Below are 19,726 nucleotides of genomic sequence, written 5' to 3'. Positions count from 1 at the left end.
TAGTTATGGCATAATTAAGTTTCCTGACCCTTGCTCACTCTCTTAACAGGACGCTTAGAAATATACCAGAATTGCAGATCTTCAACCTGATGTCCCCACATAGTAATGGAATAAAATTATTAATCCAGTAATTGTACAGAACACATTACTTTGCATTGAATGTTCCTATTTTTCATTTTCTGTTGGTGACAATCAGCCAGAGGTACAAATCATTTCTGCAGGGAGCAGAACCTGCCTGGGGAGGTGGGGTGGGGGGAGAGATTCTCTCATTCACTCTTCTGTAGCTACCTGTACAGCTGTGGTTTTTCAGAGTCTAACACAGTACTCGGCTCAGGTGAACAAAACAGTTAATAAATGGAAGGAGGAACAAGATACGTCTCTCTGCGGCGGCTTCCTAGGCATCAATAGCAGAGTCTTGCCCCCCAAATGATAAATTCCCCCACATCCAACTGCATGTCTGCAAATGAGTCTCAGTTAGCTGTTTTTCAATTTGCCCAAATTATTAGTATTATGCTTCTGCACAGCACAATTGTGGAAATGGACGGCGTTAACAACCAAATGAGGCAGACGTGCATTTCTTAGGGGTCACTTCTTTGCCATGTGAACCTTGCAAGCCGAAGACTGCGCGGTGCTGGATTAACTATGTAAATATCTGCATGGGCATTTGACGCAAGGAATGTGTTCAGCAGAAGGGGACAATGGGTAGGCGAGGGAAGTTACACTTACCTGATGCAAATTCTCAGGGAGGGTAAAATTCTATTTTATATTTTTACAGTAGGATTTTTTTTTTGTAAGCAAATAGAAATGCTTTTAGTTATTTTGTGGGGCGGGGCTTGGATTCTACCTTTCGTAAACAGACAATAGCAGTTGGCATGGTCACCTGACCTCCAGTTGGTTGCTTCTGATTACTACGAAGCAGAGGGGGAGGGGAGGCAGCAGTGAGGTCAGTGCAGGAAAAGCACACAGGTAGAGCCAATTTTGCAGTCCTGTTTGGAGGTTTGCAAGTGTGGGGGGTGGGCAGGGAACCGATAACTGTCCAATGATACCTGAGAATGCTCAGGAGTCATGGAATGCTAACTGACTGCTGGGGAGAGACAGAAAGAGGGGCAGTGATCAGAGTCATAGCTAGGTGATCTTGCACTCCTGGCAGAACCATCCAGATTGGGCTCCCTAGCCATGGACAAATTAGCTCTTCTTTCCGCCTTTCCCCCAACTCCCCCTCCACCCATTCAATTCCTCACGCACTTCAATTCCTCGCACACTAATTGATATTTTTATTTATACATATATATAGACATATTTTGTTAGCCAATTTTGTGCCGCCGCCCCTCGCCTGCACCCCTGGCAGAGGCCTTCCTCACCGCCCCCTAGCCCTGGCAGTGATATTTTGTTGCAGTGGCAGCGCGGGAACATTTTCCATAGGGGAACAGTTACAATAATAATTATAATAATTTATTATTTGTATCCCACCCATGTGGCTGGGCTTCCCCAGCTGGGCGGCTTCCAACAAAGATTAAAAATACATTAAAATGTCACACATTAAAAACTTCCCTGAACAGGGCTGCCTTCAGATGACTTCTAAATGTCAGGTAGTTGTTTATCTCTTTGACATCTGGTGGGAGGGCATTCCACAGGGCGGGTGCCACTACTGAGAAGGCCCTCTGCCTGGTTCCCTGTAGCTTTGCTTCTTGCAGTGAGGGAACCGCCAGAAGGCCCTTGGCGCTGGACCTCAGTGTCCGGGCAGAACGATGGGGGTGGAGACGCTCCTTCAGGTATACTGGGCCGAGGCTGTTTAGGGCTTTAAAGGTCAACACCAGCACTTTGAATTGTGCTCGGAAACGTACTGGGAGCCAATGTAGGTCTTTCAGGACCGGTGTTACACGGTCTCAGCGGCTGCCCCCAGTCACCAGTCTAGCTGCCGCATTCTGGATTAGTTGTAGTTAGAGCTGTATGTAGAATTGGGGGCCCCAAGAGTCATCTAGTCCAACAACCTGCAAGGCAGGAATCTCTACTCAAGCATCCCTGGCAGATGCCTAAAAACCTTCAATGAAGGAGAGTCCACAGCCTCCCAAGGAAGCCTATTCCCCAGCTGGTCAATTTGTCAGTTCCTAGCAGCTTGCAAAAAGAAGAAAAGTTTGGCTTTGCTTTGTTTTTTGAAAAAAGACAGCCCCAGGCGGAAAGGTGGATTCCCCCCCCCCCATAAAACCATTTTAACACACACAGCTTAGCTAGGGGGTGGGGGCGGTGCTCACTGGGTGCCACTCACCCAGGGGGTGGCACTTACTGTGGGGCCTGCTGTGGGCCCAAGCCATGTGTGTCTCCTGAGAGTAATGCAGTAGTCAGGCCACCCGGCTGAATCCTGACAAGACAGAAGTACTGTTTTGGGGGGATAGGGGATGGGCAGGTGTGGGGGACTCCCTGGTCCTGAATGGGGTAATTGTGCCCCTGAAGGAGCAGGTGTGCAGCCCGGGAGTCATTTTGGACTCTCATCTGTCCATGGAACTGCAGGTTAATTCTGTGTCCAGGGTAGCTGTGTACCAGCTCCATCTGGTAGGCCGGCTAAGACCCTACCTGCCTGCGCACTGTCTTGCCAGAGTGGTACAAGCTTTGGTTATCTCCCGCTTGGACTACTGCAATGTGCTCTACTTGGAGCTACCTTTGAAGGTGACTGCAACTATTCCCCGTCAGGTGTCAAGGAAATAAACAACTACCTGACTTTTAGAAGAGGGGAGGAGGAAACGAACCTAGGACCACAATGAATTGATTGATTGATTGATTGTCTTGCTCCTCCTCTCAAAGCATCCAAGGGGCACAAACAAGTGATAAAACAATAAAAAGATGTGAAAAACAATACCAAAACTAATACAGATGCAGATAGGGAAAGCTCTCTACTTAAAAGGCTTGTAGAAAGGGGAAGAAGAGTTTGGATTTGATATCCTGCTTTATCACTACCCGAAGGAGTCTCAAAGCGGCTAACATTCTCCTTTTCCTTCCTTCAATAAGAGCCAAAAAGATGGCAAAAATGACACCTATAATATTTCTCAATTAGAAGGCACTTTTAAAGTGCTCAAGCAGTTTTATGGTTATTGTTTTTAAACCAGTGACTCCCACAACAACTATGTGAGATAAGATTATTACTCCCATGCTGCAGAAGGGGATTTCATATAAGCTCACTTTATCACTTTATGCACAGTACTTAGCAACTCAGGTAGTTCACACATTTATCTGCAGATGAGATATCAAGTGCTACTGAACCTGAATGTGTGAATCAGCTCAGTAATCTAGCAGGTGGATTACACTATCCCATATCACACTGGTGACTCGCTTTCCCCCTTCTTCGAAAGAGAGGGTGGGGAGAAGATAGATTCCAAATAAAATTCAGTTGAGAGTGATCATCTGACTGACACATCAGCATAAGCTTGCACTGGTCTAAGTAGGCAGAAATGCACTTGAGCCGTTGGGCTGTGCTTATGGTTAACAATCTCATAAAATGGAAATTTAAAGGGGAAACAGCAAGGCAAAAAATCAACATCTTCATTCAGGGCGCTATCTATTTAGGACTAAAGCAGCATAAAGTGTCCAGTGTTTACATCTCATTTCAGAAAAGAGTAAATAAATTGTGTTATGGGTGTGCTGTGCTACAGTTAATGTCTCAAATCCCATTGCTTTCAAATGCTTTGATATATTCCCCCCCCCCCCCACTTTCCTGTCTTGCCCTATAATCATGCCTTTTGGTCTTGCAGAAGAGTAAATCGGTAAAAGCAGAGTGTGGTGGTTGCACAGTATTTCCAGGCTGGCAGGTTTATAAACTAATCTACGTTCTTCCCTTTCAACATCTATATGAGGGGGACGTGTGTAATTTTCACTTCTCGGGTAAATGCAACTGTTCAAATAATGAAAAAATACTGTTTTAAAGTGCCATTAGACAATAGGCCTTTCCCCCTATCAAAAACAATACTACAGCAGTCAGCTGGATTGTGTGTGTGTGTGTGTGTGTGTGTGTACACACACACACACACACACACACATATATATATACACACACACAGTATACATATAGGCTACAAAATAGCTCTGATTTTATTTCCATTGAATCAGTCGCGGTGGAAAAAGGTAATCGTCGTAATCACAGCAAAGATTTCTCTCTATTTGTCTAGGCACTTAGGCAGGCCGCATCACCTAAGTCTCTGAGCAACTAGAGCAGGATAGCTCAGGGGTAGTTTTGTTCGTTTTTAAAAAAAAATATTTATTGTGATTTTACAAAAACATAAGTTTACAAAATAGAAAGAAGTCACATAGAAAGAAAAAGATACAAAAAAGAAAACATAAAAAATACAAAAAAAACAAACAGATAAAAAAAATTAAAAAACAAATCCGTTTTTAGTAACTTTAAACTCATTAGCTTGTTTCCTTGACCTCCTCACACCTCCCCTTTTTGTATTCCTATTTAAATAATCAAATCAGCAAATCCTTACTCTCTTTCGTTTATCTTAACTCTATATCTTAACATATTATAACTCTATATTTTCATCCATTTATCAATTCATTTTTGCATATTCTTATTAACTTTGTTGCTAATGCCACTTATTTTCAGTCCAACATCATTTTAACATTCATTAATTTTACAAAAAATTATCTGTATCTGAAGAAGTGTGCATGCACACGAAAGCTCATACCAAGAACTAACTTAGTTGGTCTTTAAGGTGCTACTGGCAGGAAAAAATTTTTTTTGTTTTGACTATGGCAGACCAACACGGCTACTTATCTGTAACATTAATTTTACAGTGTTTCTGAAGGTAGTCTTTAAATTTCTTCCAGTCTTCTTCCACCAACTCTTCTCCCAGGTCTCGGATTCTGCCAGTCATTTCCGCCAATTCCATATAATCCATCACCTTCATCTGCCACTCTTCCAGGGTGGGTAACTCTTGTGTCTTCCAATACTTTGCAATAAGTATTCTTGCTGCTGTTGTTGCATACATAAAGAAAGTTCTATCCTTCTTTGGCACCAATTGGCCGACTATGCCCAGGAGAAAGGCCTCTGGTTTCTTCAGGAAGGTATATTTAAATACCTTTTTCATTTCATTATAGATCATCTCCCAGAAAGCCTTAATCTTTGGGCACGTCCACCAAAGGTGAAAGAATGTACCTTCATTTTCTTTACATTTCCAACATTTATTATCAGGCAAATGATATATTTTTGCAAGCTTGACTGGTGTCATGTACCACCTGTAAATCATTTTCATAATATTCTCTCTTAAGGCATTACATGCCGTAAATTTCATACCGGTGGTCCACAACTGTTCCCAGTCAGCAAACATAATGTTGTGACCAATATCTTGTGCCCATTTGATCATAGCAGATTTAACCGTTTCATCCTGCGTATTCCATTTTAACAGCAAGTTATACATTCTTGAAAGTATCTTAGTTTTGGGATCTAACAGTTCTGTTTCCAATTTTGATTTTTCCACCTGGAAGCCAATTTTTTAATTCAAATTATAGGCCTCTCTTATTTGATAATAATGAAGCCAGTCTCGCACTTTATCTTTTAATTTCTCAAAACTCTGCAATTCCAATTTGTCTCCTTCTTGTTCCAATATTTCCCAATATTTCGGCCATTTGGCCTCCATATTGAGCTTTTTCTGAGCCTTCGCTTCCATTGGTGACAACCACCTTGGGGTTTTATTTTCCAGTAAATCTTTGTATCTTATCCAGACATTAAACAATGCTTTCCTGACAATATGGTTTTTAAATGCTTTATGTGCTTTAACCTTGTCGTACCACAAATATGCATGCCATCCAAAAACGTTGTTAAAACCTTCTAGGTCCAAAATGTCTGTGTTCTCAAGAAGCAGCCAGTCTTTCAACCAGCAGAATGCTGCTGATTCATAGTAAAGTTTAAGGTCTGGCAGGGCAAATCCACCTCTTTCCTTTACGTCAGTTAATATTTTAAATTTTATTCTAGGCTTCTTGCCCTGCCAGACAAATCTGGAAGCTCAGGGGTAGTTTTGATACAGACATGCACACCTCATTCCTTAATTTGTTTTGCATAAGATCGGTTGACTGTGACTGTGACTTTTTTCTCCTCGCCAGTAATAAACTTTTTTAAAAACTGCACACTTTAATAGCTGAGGTTCTATAGGGCAACTATCAAATAAGGAAATTGAGCATTTGTTATAGCCTTAGCCATCTTTAAAAAACAAAAAGTTTTCAAGAAATTGTGTTGCTAAATAAGATGCAAGATTGCCAAGACAACCTTTAGAAACGTATGTTGTGCATATAAAGAATTATATATTAGAATCGCCAAGTTTCCAACTATCCTCTGCTTCACTGCTTTTAGATTTGAGGTGCAGATAGCAGATAATAATGATAAATCTCTATGTAGCGAAAAGCTTCATCGATGGCTTTCTGCAGATGAAGCTGATGTTAAAGGCACAACAGCAGGGCAGGTTTTTTCAACTGAAAAAACAATATGAAATCACAATATGGAATCAAGCGTCTTTCATATAACCTCTGACTCAGCTAAGTAGTAAATAGTTACATCCACCGATGTGGGTGTCATGGAAGAGCGATCGCTTAACTTCCCATTGTTTCATTAATAAAAATGATCTCAGAAGCAGAAGGCAATATTAACTATTTCCTCTTTTCTCCTCCTCCTTTATCTAGGATGCTGAAAGACACTGCTAAAATAGATCTATTTTCTTTTCATTCGACAGAATAATGCATGAATGATTATAACATATGCTCTATCTCTAGTTTTTCAACCAGTGGAAAAGTGCCTGACACAGTAATCACAACTTGTTGGGTTTTCAATCTGATGCTGTCCTATTTTATCATGGTAGTTAAATGTCCGTTCTTGTACAGCGTGATAAATGTTATGGCCATTTAACAGTAGCGGAAAAAAGAGAGAGACATGTTAAACCAAATATTGCTTCAGATTGTGTCTTTTATTCTTCTTTATCATCATATCTTAATTTATAGTATAATCATCATTATCACAACTGTCAGCCTCATTTAACCTTCCCTGATCTCCCATGATTCTTTGCTGTCAGGTCTGATTGCCTGCCTTCTGCTGACTGACTGATAATGGTTGACTGATTAGCCCTCCCCAAGTAGAAGACAATGATATATAGAACAGTGCAGCTTGCTCTATATATTAATGAGGAGCTGGCAAAGCTTTGATAAGGCTCTGGAATAATCCATCAGTGAGAGAAGGAGCTTGTAAAAAAACGGGTGGAACATTTCAGGGGAGAGACACCTGGGAAGGATGTAATGACCCAGCAACTAAATACCTCTCAGCTGCCTTGCCTCTGTTGTAATTAACATCAGATAGCTGCCATATGGATAACAGTAAGGAGTTTATCAGTCCCCAAAATCCAGTTTACATTCTCTCAATTTTGCACCTAGGGCTTTCGGCCTTTACAACATATTTAGCAAGCAAAGCAATTAATAGCTCATTTTCCTTGGCATTAGACACTGTTTATCTTTTGAACTACCTCTTATCATAGGCCGTTACCTATGAAAGGCAGAAGTCATTGGCTTTTTGTGTGTGTGTGCTCTAGTTGTTACACTTACGCAGCAGAGGCCTGTTCACCATTAGATTCAAAGCTTCTGATGGCTACTTGAGTTTGAATGCGCTGTTATTACAGGTATTATATGAAATTGCTTGTGTTATGTGAAGGGGATTATAGAGGTTCTGGATCAATAACTTCAGTGGATGTTGGGAGTGATTACAGTACTCTGTCAATTTTTCCCATTTGGCTGTCAGTACTGATTTACAACACTCCACCTCTTTTATTCACATCAAATCATTCATTTCATTGGCAAATTCTATATATCTCAATTTACTTTAAGTAGCTGATTTGTGTAAAAATAAAATTACGTCCTCTCCTCTTGTTGTAACATATAGGTACAAGTAATAAAAATAAGTACAAACGTATCGGGAAATATTTAGGCTTTTTATATAGGGGGCAGTATTCTGTTTTGTATTGACATCACCAAGGGAGGCGGGTGGGGAATATATACAGTTGGAGCACCTTCCTGCCAACTGCCATTTCTTTGCAACTATTGTAGTTAGCAGCTGAAATTCAAAGCTACTTTACAGAAATACAACCGAAATGACTGAAAACAGGCTGGCCCCTCTTTCCTCTCAGTGAAAACAAAAGGTCTAAGCATACAGTGACTTAAGGAAGGTGGTGGAGGTTCTGAAGCCCACCCAAAACACACCTCCAGATGACCAATGAACTTTCTTGAATCATAGAATTGGAAGGGACACCAAGGGTTGTCTAGTCTAACCCCCTACAATGCAGGAATCTCAACTAAAGCATCCATGGCAGATGGCGTCTCAACCACTGCTTAAAAACCTCCAAGGAAGGAGAGTCCACAACCTCCCAAGGGAGTCCGTTTGTTCCACTGTCAAACAGCTCCTGCTGTCAGAAAGTTCTTCCTGATGTTTAGTTGGAATCTCCTTTCTTGTAACTTGAACAATATGAGGTGGGGCACAGGGGGCGTCTGGGAAAGGAGGTAATTGTCCCCAATCTCTAACAGGGGTTTCTCAGCATCCTCACTAAGCTATATTTCTCAAGATTCCTTGGTGAAGGGCGTGGCAAACTGGTAGAAGTTTGTGCCGCAGTTCAGCTGCCCTATATTTCCAGGAACTTTTCAAGGAAAGATACAGCAACCAAATAAAGGAAGAATGCATGTTAATGGATGGGACGATGACAATAAAGCGAACAATTTACTTCATGAAATTTTGCATAAAGGGCCTAAGGCGTAAAGTGCAAGTAACACGCTGTTAAGGCTATATTATACTTTTCCACTTCCTTTCCTAGCCTTCCTCAATAATTTCGTGTTATGAATCCGAAAAACAAAGCAAACCAATTCCACCCAGTTAATCCAAATTATTTATAGCCTAAAATGACATGTGCATTTCCTCTCTAAAAAATGATAGCATATATAACTTGATATTAATAACAAATACAATGTTTTCAGTGTGAAGAGGGGAAAGTCTCTTCTGTTTTCTATAGCTCAAGACATATTAATAAACGTACAGTGAGACTTTATATAATACAAACACACTGTTGTTACAGATGCTGCTGTATTCAAATAAAGGAATTCAGAGAAAGAAAAATAATAGCCTGTGTTTATTGTCTGTCTGGCATAAAATGCCCCTTGCATTAAAATATACAGATTAATCCAGTGGGTCTGTTGCTTTCAGGTGGCTCCATTCACGCCTGTATATTTTAGGATATCATTTGCAGAATTTATAAATACAAGAAAATATAGTGAACAGTGTTTAAAACACAATAAGTAAACACCTCCGCAGACCAGGCATATTTTTTTCTGAATAGGCACACATTATTTCATACAGTATGTTTTTTTACTATTCAGTTAACATTTGGTAATCAGCTAATTCCTCTTATCCGATCAATCAATGGTACCTAGAAAGAAATGTTCTCCGAGTAGGATTTATCCTAGCCGTTCAGCTAGTTGCAACAAAAGATAAAGGGAGATTGTGCTTAAGAGGTGAGTTTGTGGGTAAATGTTCTGAGCAAAGGCAAGATAGATCTGTGTTATTTTGTGGGACTGTCTTTGGACCTGTAGTAAACTCTCAGAAGCCTAGAAAACCAAAGATGAATGGGAGAAGGCAGGCTATGACAGTGACAAAAAGTAAGGCTGGTGGTAGAAAGCGGGTCATGTTAACTAGCAGCAAAGAGAGCCAATGTGGTGCCCTCCATATGTTTTTGGACTACAACTCCCATCAGCCCCAACCTGTAAAAGCCAACGGTCATGAATGATAGGAACTGTAGTACAATATCTGGAATACTGGCTACCCTTGGTGCAGAGGAAGTGAGAATAGGGCTACCAAGAAATATGTAGATGGTGTTATTATATATGGAGCGTAATCTCAACTTTTTGGCAAAACTTAGAACCTTGGTAATCTTCCTCCTTGCAGCAGCTCACATGGAGGTGGCTCATACTTAGAAGTCCCCTGAGAATTACTACTACTTTTTAAACTTACTTCTGAGTAAATGTGAGCAGAATTAGACTGTGTCTACACCCCAAGAAAATTTACTTGGACAAATGACCCACTGATACCAGTGGGATCCACTTCCAGGAATATAGTTAGAATTGGTTTATAAAAATGATAAGCATAAAGGAAACCTGAAGAATACATGATGCTATCTTTCAAAAACATGAACGCTGCTAGAAGTTGGTCCTGGTCTTCTGTAAACATTGAGAACAAGAGGTTCCAAACAAGCTGCACTAGAGAAGATTCCAGTTAAATATTAGTGAAGAGTGTGAATCACATTTACAAGAAGAATTTCAGGGTCTCGATAATTTAATTTAACCCTGTATATGCAGCAAGGTTGACTAGATACTGGGGAGCGGAAAACCTTCTGCTTCTGAAATCTGATGTGTGTAACATTCTCTTGGCATAAAAAAAAATAAGAGGAAAATGAATCAATTCTGGCTTTTCCGAGTTTTTCACCTTCTTTAGATTTCTGCAGCGATTTGCGATTTTTTTCTTTTAAAAATACTCATGAAAATTCGCCAGCATTTGAATACGAATTTCTTGTAATAAACACATTTATGTAAGCAGTTTTGAGTAATGCACACATTTTCACAACCATTTCCCCTTAATCACTAATATAACCCTGATAACCCTTTTCACTAATATATGCATTTTTATGCACACTTTCCTGTATCATCATCATAATCACGATCATCACCAGTGCACTTATTAACTGCCCTTCACCCTAATGACCTCTATACATTCTTGTACACATAGGTTGGCTAAATTGCATTAAAAAATTTGTTTGGTTCGCATATGGTTCACAAATTAGATAATTGCTCATTAAAATGGAAAAAAAACCCCACTAATTTCTTTCCCATCCTTATCCAATGTATGTAGGGGGGCAGCAGAAACAACAATGACACTGTCACTATACAAAAACATCCCTGAACCTGCACTGGATATCAGACATAACACCATCCATGTAAAATAAATACATAACTGAAACAGTGGTAAGAATCTGCCCTAAGAGGATGGGCAATTAGAACTCTCAGGTCACACTAAGCCAGGCATCCCCAAACTCGATCTTCCAGATGTTTTGGGACTACAACTCCCATCATCCCTAGCTAATAGGACCAGTGGTCAGGGATGATGGGAACTGTAGTGCCAAAACATCTGGAGGGTCAAGTTTGGGGATGCCTGCACTAAGCAGTGGAAAGGGAGCCCAAGGGATTACAGTGGTGAGGACCCCCTGCCCCCCAATGAGTGATATAGTCATTTGCCGGACTGCCAAGGTAAATGGCAGGTTTTCCTTGCTCTGACAAGTGAATGAGGCTCTCAAGTTGTACTTCAAGATGTACCCCTACACCACTGGTCATCCAGAGCAGGCAATCAGTTTGTCAGAAAGCATTTATACTCACTGCTGGCAGCCTGCTGACTGTATTTGTAGACACGCCCCCCCCCCGCCCCAAAGCTGGCCACGGTGCCTAAATAAGACCAAAATCATCTGACAGTTCAGTAGACACAACCAAGCTGGCAGCTGGTGCTTGTGTGTATCACACAAGCAGTGAAAATGCCCCACAATAATCTGAATATCCTTTGCGATGAACTGTTTGAGAAGCTATGGGTTAAGTACATGTGAACTTATATCCATAGTTTGCAAAAAAAAAAAAAAAACCCCAAACACTTGTTTTTCTTTTTTTTACTGCATGCAAGACAAAACTTTAGACATCGTTCCCTCTTGTCTACCAGACTGGCAACTTCCACGTAACACATTAGCTCACACATGTTTGACTAACTTAAGGAACGGTAGCATTAATAAGTGATAGCGTATCTACAGCTTAGCATGAATACTTGCCTCTAAGAGTTTTTTAATTAAATGGCTCACCACTGTCAAACCATACGTACATTTGATCTCTTAGATAAATATTTCCACATTATATTTGCAGGAGCCCATTCACTTAGTTATATAAAGAGTGAGCAGAGTATTTGGCACCACCTCTTCCTTTTCCTTCTGATCCTTCTGTGAAAGCCTTAAACTTCTGACCCTTGATCCATGTTTTCCCATCGTCATCTCATGTCTCCTTTTCTGTCTCCCCACTATTAATTTTAGATTATTTTAAACAATTAATTGATAAAATTTATATCCTGCCCCTCGTTGCATGTGATACTAGGGTGGGTCAAAACAATTAAAAACACAGTGTACAATAGAAGCAAAATAGAATACTTTTTAAAATAAAATGATCCTCCTCCTATTAAATATATTAGTCAGAATAGCCTATAACTCGGAGCACAAAGAAGTATCTCTTAGGCATATTAATGGCAAACTCAGAAAGCTTGGCAGAAGAGAAGAATCTTCAGCTGGAACTGAAAAATAACCCAGATTGGTGTCAGTAAAAGTTCATGGAGGGAATGCTCCATAGCTTGGGTGCTCTTGTGTAGAAAGCCTTCTGGTGAGCCACAGTTCTCATAACTTCATGCAACAATAGCACTGTCATGAGGCCAAACAAGCACCCCCAGAGCTACTTGCTGAAACCACCACTACAAAAAGACTATGTCTCTAACTCTCAACCTGCAGGTTGGTCCAGGACAACACCATGATTGATGGAATCAATAGCCACAGGAGAACTAACAGGGATGCATTCACCCTGTCTATATCCCAGTACAGAACTTCCATTAAGACAACCAAAGCTATTTCAGTGGTGAAACCAGATTGAAATGGGCCGAAATATTTCATTTTCTCCAAGCATGCCTGTAATTGAATGACCACCACCATCTCAAGCACCTTGTTGAAGAGGGGGATATTTGTGACTGGGCAAGAGCTATTACAGTCTTGCTGGTCCTGGGAGGGACCAGGGGGTGGGGATGGTTTCCCAATGCCTGGCTCCCCTATCAGAATCTCCAGGCAGCTGTTGAGGAGACCCCAAGGGAAGAGGACCCTCCAAACAAGCTGAATTCCAGTTCTCCAAAGCATAGCAACCCTCACCAGGAAGGAAAGAGAGGCATGCTAATAGACGGAACATTCTTCTCCAGGTGAATGTTGAAGGGGATGGGCAGGTGCAGTACAGGAACTAAAGAAAACTTAAGTGCAAACACTACAAAGGCACTGTAGATTAATATACTGAAATACAGAGAGAGCTGCAGTGATTCAGCATTCTAGCCTTGCTTCTGGCACTTATTTAAATTGGCAGCTATATTTTTTTAATGTACACGTTTTCTTTTATATATATAAGAGTGTAACGCACTGAAGCACAACAGCTGAGTATTACCAGGGCTGGGATGCTGTGATCACCCCTTGCTCATTCTCTCCTCTCACTCTCCTCTGCTTCTTTATGGCTGTGTTTTTTCCTTGAGAGATAACATAGCCCACCATTAATGAAGTTTCATGTGAAGCTAGGCTGTGGATAGTAAACGTTGCCATCTATGCACTTTTCTTCCAACATACAATTTCCTTAGGTTCATGTATCCAGGAACTGTTGGGAAGTGAAACAGGGCCACAGAGCAAGTCAGTGATTCAGTGGGATCAGAGTCTGGAACACATGTTCATATAAGGCTAGATAAAGTCCTTGAGAAAACTAGACCTCACTAAAACCTATTTTTCTCTCTTACAGCACAATCCTATTCATTGCTGCTGTGAAGCAGACCACACTGTGTTCAGCAGACCATAAAGGTAAAGGTAAAGGGACCCCTGACCATTAGGTGCAGTCGTGACCGACTCTGGGGTTGCGGCGCTCAACTCACTTTATTGGCCGAGGGAGCCGGCATACAGCTTCCGGGTCATGTGGCCAGCATGACTAAGCCGCTTCTGGCGAACCAAAGCAGCTCACGGAAACACCGCTTACCGTCCCGCCGGAGCGGTACCCATTTATCTACTTGCACTTTGACGTGCTTTCGAACTGCTAGGTTGGCAGGAGCAGGGACCGAGCAATGGGAGCTCACCCCGTCATGGGGAATCGAACCGCTGACCTTCTGATCAGCAAGTCCTAGGCTCTGTGGTTTAACCCACAGCGCCACCTGCGTCCCTTTCAGCGGACCATAGCCCTGTGTAAATGGGCATAAGATTGCAGCCTTAGTTGCTGGCCACCTTAGAGTTCATTCCTCACTGTCTGGAACACAGTTAGCTGTTCAGATGCCTTTCATAAGAACCAGCCCACAGCTGGCCAGAGGTGCATCTCACAATATTCACCAAGCAACTGATTTGGGACAACTTGTGTACCATACAAACATGGGTTGAAGTGGGGGGGGAAGGCCCTCCTTGCACCTCAGGCCTTGCACCACACTTACTATTTAGTTATTTGGGTTCTTGCTGGCATTTAAACTTAAAACACACATTTTAATCTCTAAAAATCCCAAAATCATTTAGGAGGCAGAGGGCGTTCTTAGAAACAAGCACCATTGGGAAACCCAAAAAAACATTTTTTGCTGCTTTGCTATGTATCTCATATGGCTATGTGCAACATATGATTGAAATAAGGTCATCTAAGAATATATTACTCTCTCCAATATGCAGGGGGGGGGGGGAGAGATGCTTTAGATTTGTAAATGCTGTGCCAGTGTTTTTCCTCACTGTTAACAAATGTCACCTGGTATTAATTTAGTTGCTATATTCCGACCTGAGTGTTTCTTTCTATGAATTGCCTTCTGATAGGACAAAGGTGTGTGTGGTGTTCCCCCCTCCTCCACCCCCCAAAAATATGGTAATATATGTAGGTGAAAACAGCATTGGGGAATTTCTGTGTGACACATTTAATAGTTCAAATGAAAAATAATTGAATACTTTGCAGCTCAAAGTGGTTTATCACCATGGGTATTACAGTGTTTAGTGTTACTTAGTTTGACCATGTTAAAGTGAGAATAGATTGTTCGGTTGTGAAGCATATTATTTGCGGTCTATTTAGTCTTCTGTTTCTTCCTGTGAAAATTCTGTTCTCTTCCCCCCACCCTCCACTTTCTTAGAATAGTACACACCAACAGAAAAAGAAAAAAAATGTAAGGGAAGTAAGAGCTTGCAACAACAAACCTCTACCTAATGTGAAAAGCATTACTATTTTGAAGAACAAGATAATTCAGGAGTCTGTCTACACCTACTGATTCCAAACGAGAGTCACATCCATTAGCTGCATGAAACCTTTTATGACTCTGTGCTTCCTGTTTTCACGTTACCTTTTCCCCTAGCTGTTAGAATCATCTGTACCAAATTGGGTCACATAAGTTTTCACCAGTACAGTGGTACCTCGGGTTAAGTACTTAATTCGTTCTGGAGGTCTGTTCTTAACCTGAAACTGTTCTTAACCTGAAGCACCACTTTAGCTACGGGGCCTCCTGCTGCCGCCACACCACCAGAGCACGATTTCTGTTCTCATCCTGAAGCAAAGTTCTTAACCTGAATTTCTGGGTTAGCAGAGTCTGTAACCCGAAGCGTATGTAACCTGAGGCACCACTGTAGTGCAATGGCAATCACTTGAAGGGTTATCATTAAGTGTGCTGCATCTTTTCTGCTGAATTTTGAAAATTCTACATTCTGGACTTAGGATGGCTGGGACCACAACCAGTGCTTTTTTTCCTGGGGTGACAAGGGGCCCACATACCCCTAAACATTTTGTGAATCTAAGTTTGGCATCCTTGAGGGGCATTATTTCAATATGAGTCGAAAATGAGAGTACCCCTAAACATTTTTTTTAGAAAAAAGCACTGACCACAACACAAAGCTAATGTATTGTGATAGGCAGGGAGGGGGCTGGGAGGAAGGAAATAAGGTCATTCTGCATCAACTCAGGTTTGCTTGTGAGTCCAGCAACAAAAAATTAAAAACTGGCTTCCTTATCACTGAAGAATTCCCTTCAGGAGAGAGGCCATGTCCCTTTGCAACATTATTAACTACCCAACAGGCAATAGCTTTCCTAAACAGGCATAGTCACAAATAGTCCTTGAATGAAACACAACAATCTGATTAGAAGCTGCATTTCATTTCATTGCAAGTTTTTCCTCAGCCCTGAGATTTGCTTTAGAGGGAAGTGTCTGTACACCGCCTTGCTTTTGTCTCAACCGGAGGGTTTAATAGCTGAAGTAACTGAAAAGGCCTAACACCAGAAAGGCTTTCGTTACCAGAGTAACCGTAAAAACAGACCCCAGTCTCCATGGCAAAGAGAAAAGCTATTTGCTGCAGCCTTTTCAGACCTTGAACAGACACTGACAGTTTTCCTATAATCACTGCAGATTATTTGTAGCAACTAACTATATTATAATGTTAACTATAGGAGGGCTTTGAAATTACACTTGGGCGGTGTGGGGGGGGGGGTTAGAAATAAATACATGCAAGGAAAATTTTTACCAGTTTAGCTAGGAGTCTATTATCAGTTTTAAAATCATAATGTAATTCATTCTACTATTCCAATTGAGTGAGGTCACCTTCCTGGTTTTGTTCTTATATTCTGTGCAGAAAAATTCTCACTCTATTGTGAGTCCTATACAGTCTGTAAAATTAGCATACACTCACTTCTATTGAACAATTTATTGTGAGAATGCCTTACACCACTGAGGACCACTATACAGTACGTGGCATTCTCTATGCTTTTTCAGCTACTGTACATTAACAATAGTTTGTTACCCACACTACTCAAATGATTATTCTTCCCGTAGTTTTGTGCTAGATTTTCACAATGCACTTTTTACGATTATTTTAAAGTGCACTGCTTATATAAACCCTGCAACGCTCTCATTTAAATTACCGGCGCGCATTGCAAGTGCTCCTTTGCAAGGGCTCCTCATTCAGTTCTTATGAAAGTGTTGAACTTGCCTGAAGTTTATCCTGCGCAGCATTACTCAACACTTTCCCCAGTTTTCTTTCTGCCTTCTCAAGCTTAAATCTACCGCACACAGCCAGCTCACGTTCAACCAAGAGAGACTCTGGCAGGATTCTTGTGCAGCAGTAGTGATGTGGTTGCTGCTCCCTTGTGGATCCATCTCATATCACTCTAATAACATAAGAAAGAAGAAGCCATGGGAATAGTATAAGCGGAGGAGAACAGCATGGGAACAATGACACCAACATCAGAAGGGAAGGCTAGTGGTTCTTAGATTACAATCCCAACTTTCCCATAGGGTGTCTCCATCCTTAAGCTGACTGGTGGCTGGTGCCCCTTGGTGCTGGTGGAAGTAAAAGAGTCCTTGCTGGGGATGGGTGAGATTCCCCACCACCACCAGCCATTTCTTCCCTTTCCCCCATGTAAGTTAATTCTGTTACCCCAAGGGTTCAGGGTGAGAGTGGGCTACTTCCCACACCAGCCATTTCCCCCCATATGCAAGTTAATGGAGGATAATGGATCCGTCAAGGGTCCATTATCCAACATGCTTCAGATGAAAATAGGGACCAACTAAGCCTCCTCAAACCATTCTTTTGTGCATGCCCCCCCCCCCGGAGCATTTCCTATCAGATGTAGGGCAAATGCCACCAGCACTACACCAATGGGACACAGCATACATGTCCTCCTCCTTCCCTGAGATAACCCCTTAATCATGATTTTATTTTATTCTTTGGTAGATTAAAAAAAGAACACCACATACCAATAATTAAATTTTAGAAAGGGGCAAGATTAGACGTGGCTGCACAGAGCATTTAAAAATAAATCAATCAAGTCTCCTTGTGTCCCCCCTTTCTTTCCGCCCAAACTGGACCTCTCAGGCAGAAAGACAACACCCAGCCACCTTTAGTTACGAGCCTCCATTCATCAGGTATGAGCCTAAGTTTTATTTCAGCATTCTAAACTTTAAATCTACAGCACATAACCATTAAAATTTGTTTGTGGAGAGAGCGCTGTCTCATGGAGCAACCATGCAATTCCTACATTATGGCAACCCCAACGTGGTTGCACACTGTACAGTACAGTAATATATTGTGGCAACCTTACAATTCCCAGTTTGTATCAGGCCATAGAATGCACAACATATTTTTGCTTCCTGTAGGTCAGCTGAAACCTTTAAAAACTTCCAAGGCAGTTCTTCATGTATAAAAGATGGTGACAACCTGAGACATGGTGATGCATGAAAAAAGGCATCCTATAGTGGTTGCGGGGTCTCACTAAATAATTTATAGCTTGTTCCACTTTAATCACAAATGTAATGCTTCAGTGGTGAATGGCATGGTGGGACAACAACAACAACAACAGTTTGTTTGTTTGTTTGTACCCCACACATCTGGCTGGGTTTCTCCAGCCACTCTGGGCGACTCCTAACAGAATATTAAAAACACAATAAAACATCAAACATTAAAAACTTCCCAATATAGGGCTGCCTTCAGATGTCTTCTAAAAGTCAGATACAGTGGTACCTCGGGATGCGAATGGGATCCGTTCCGGAGCCCCGTTCGCATCCTGAATAGAACGTAAGACGTGACTGCATGTCTGTGCGTGTGCGGGTCGCATTTCACCAATTCCGCACATGCACATGACGGCATTTTGACCGTCTGCGCATGCGCGAGCAGCGAAACCCGGAAGTAACACACTCTGTTACTTCCGGGTCGCCGCAGAGCGCAACCTGAAAATACTTATCCGGAAGCGTATTTATCCCAAGGTATGACTGTAGTTAGGGACACGGGTGGCGCTGTGGGTTAAACCACAGAGCCTAGGACTTGCTGATCAGAAGGTCGGCAGTTCGAATCCTCACGACGGGGTGATCTCGACGGTCCCTGCTCCTGCCAACCTAGCAGTTCAAAAGCACGTCAAAGTGCAAGTAGATAAGTAGGTACCGCTCCAGCGGGAAGGTAAACGGCATTTCCGTGCACTGCTCTGGTTCACCAGAAGCGGCTTAGTCATGCTGGCCACATGACCCGGAAGCTGTACGCCGGCTGTACGCCGGCTCCCTTGGCCAATAAAGCGAGATGAGCGCCGCAGCCCCAGAGTCGGCCACGATGGACCTAATGATCAGGGGTCCCTTTACCTTTACCTTATGATTGTAGTTGTTTATTTCCTTGACATATGATGGGAGCGCGTTCCACAGGGTGGGCGCCACTACCGAGAAGGCCCTCTGCCTGGTTTCCTGTAACCTCACTTCTCACAGTGAGGGAACTGCCACAAGGCCGTTGGAGGTGGACCTCATTGTCCGGGTTGAACGATGGGGGTGGAGATGCTCCTTCAAGTATACTGGGCCGAGGCTGTTTAGGGCTTTAAAGGTCAGCACCAACACTTCGAATTGTGCTCGGAACCATACTGGCCACCTGACCTCCTGTTGGTCACATTGCTGCCGCATGCTGGTAGACAGAGGGGTGCAGTGAGGTGACTCTGTATGTATGCAAATGTGCCAGCTGAGCCAATCTGGCACTCTGCTGGTACTTTTGTAGCACATGAATCTCCCTGCCATCTTCCAATACCTCCTCTACCTCCCAGTAAGCAGCAGAAGCAATGCAACCAAGTGGAAGTCAGGTGAACAGTCGCATCATGCTCTCTACTAGTGTGCTACTTGAGACGATGCAGAAATCTAAGCTAAAGCATCCATGGCAGATGCCACCCAACCTCTATAATGCCAGGACTTGTCAGGGGCTAAACTGAACTATCATAAGTCTGAGTGAAATGTCTGCTTTTGGTTTGCTGGGCACCAGAGGTCCTCTGATGATGAAACAGCTGATATGAGGAGGTTGTGTAATTTTAGGGTGAAGACATGTGTAATAGAGCTCAGATAATGTCTGCTGTGAGGTGAGCTCAGTTTTCTCCTGGCATAGAT

The 19,726-nt window shown here is 42.2% G+C and overlaps 2 long non-coding RNA genes across 5 annotated transcripts in view; one reads left to right on the top strand and one right to left on the bottom strand.

Moving 5' to 3' along the window:
* Positions 1 to 19,726, bottom strand: part of LOC310761289 — a 374,003-nt gene that overhangs the window by 189,860 nt on the left and 164,417 nt on the right. The window lies entirely within an intron of this gene.
* Positions 1 to 19,726, top strand: part of LOC310761282 — a 364,443-nt gene that overhangs the window by 324,338 nt on the left and 20,379 nt on the right. Inside the window, exon 4 of one of the 4 annotated variants that reach the window (XR_014547311.1) lies at positions 13,624 to 13,689. The exons of the other annotated variants lie outside the window; for them this stretch is intronic. This is a non-coding gene — a long non-coding RNA (uncharacterized lncRNA). Of the gene's footprint in view, positions 1 to 13,623; positions 13,690 to 19,726 lie in introns of those variants that run through there. 4 annotated transcript variants of the gene reach the window in all.

Source organism: Podarcis filfolensis (genome assembly GCF_964270895.1).
Source record: "Podarcis filfolensis genome assembly, chromosome: 4".
NCBI classification, from domain to species: domain Eukaryota; kingdom Metazoa; phylum Chordata; class Lepidosauria; order Squamata; family Lacertidae; genus Podarcis; species Podarcis filfolensis.
Note: the sequence above shows the minus strand (reverse complement) of the source record. Positions and strands in the feature narration are given on the sequence as shown.